We start from the raw sequence: 1,546 nt of genomic DNA on the forward strand, positions 1-1,546 counted from the left end.
GGGGTTTATCATCAATTAACGGGTATTATGGGATGATATGTACTGGGTAGTAATAGACCATTGTTTTACCTCTGATTTGGATGATATATGTTGAATTTGTGAACTTTTGAGATGAACGAAAATTTGGATTATAATTGACGAATTTCGTAGGAATTAGAGGTAGAAAGGTTAGAAATTTGTGAAATCGAAAGTGTATGATTCGTGTTAGATGATATGAATGAATTGTGTGTGAAATTTGGACTGTAGAAGGTTGAATTGGGTAGATCTCGTAGCAGAGAAAGCCATTGCAGATCTGAGAATTCTGATCTCTGGTCATACGCGTATGGCATTAGGCAATACGCGTATGAGATGTTGGTACGCGTATGGGGGGAAGCCTTACGCGTATGGGAGAAAAAGATGACATTTTGAACGTAAATTGGTCTCTGGTGGTACGCGTAATGGGAAGTTGTTACGCGTAGCGTACGCGTATGGGATAGGTGGTACGCGTATGAGTTGGGCGAGGAAATGCGCAATCGCGTAAGAGAGTAGGCATTACGCGTATGGAGTTGGCCAGGTTTGGGCAATACGCGTATAGCATGGACAGTACGCGTATGGGCAGAGTTGGGATTTTCCTGAACTGTTGTTGTGCAGTTTTTGGTTGTTTAGGCTGAGTGATGTACTTAGCTGAGATATGATGTTGTAGGGATCGTTTCCCGTTGTTTTGAGTGGTATAGGTATTAGTAGAGCGGGCTAATACTGTGTTTGATTATGTGGCATGATATGATATGCTTTTGTGATTAAATTGTTGATGATATGTGATGGTATACATGATGAGGTGAATGTATACATTTGTGAATAGACTGTATTATGGCTTAGAGTGTGAGCATGTGTCTATTCTTGATTGTTGTTGATGTTGCATTGCTAGATGATTAGCATGCATATTGTGGCCTTCGGGTGGTAGCTAATTCCCATGGTGAGGAATTAGTGAGTAGATCATTTTGATTATTGTTGTTGATGTTTGCATGCTAGGTGATTAGCGTGCATTTCATGGCCCATTTGGGGTGGTAGCTAATTCCCATGGTGAGGAATTAGTGAGTGAGTCACTATGTCTCAAATGAGTGGGACTAGTGAGCTTGGTAGCCGTGCCTGGATTTGGACGGTGAGGTTGAACTATATGTTCACAAATAGTCGGTACCGCATGCATAGAGTCTCATTGCATAATGAATGTATGGCATATGATATGAATGGATGTATTCCAGTATCACATGTGTGGTGTGTGTTGTGTTGTTAATGATTGAATATGATGGAGTTTTGTACTGTTGATTATGATGTTTGAATGGATATTACTGTTGCTGAATGCGTAGTCTAATTAGGGTGAATTAATGTGTTAATTACTTGGCATTACATGTTGTTCTATAATGCTTATTATATTGATTGAGGAACTCACCCTTACGCCTATTTTTCAGGTAACGAGAGATGAGTTGAGTAGAAGCTAATGCTTGGAGTCTAGAGTAGTTTCTTATGGGTCATGCTCTGATAGATGTAACATCGGGAGGGAATGTTTTAA

The sequence above is a fragment of the Lathyrus oleraceus genome, chromosome 4, assembly GCF_024323335.1.
Source record: "Lathyrus oleraceus cultivar Zhongwan6 chromosome 4, CAAS_Psat_ZW6_1.0, whole genome shotgun sequence".
Classification (NCBI taxonomy): domain Eukaryota; kingdom Viridiplantae; phylum Streptophyta; class Magnoliopsida; order Fabales; family Fabaceae; genus Lathyrus; species Lathyrus oleraceus.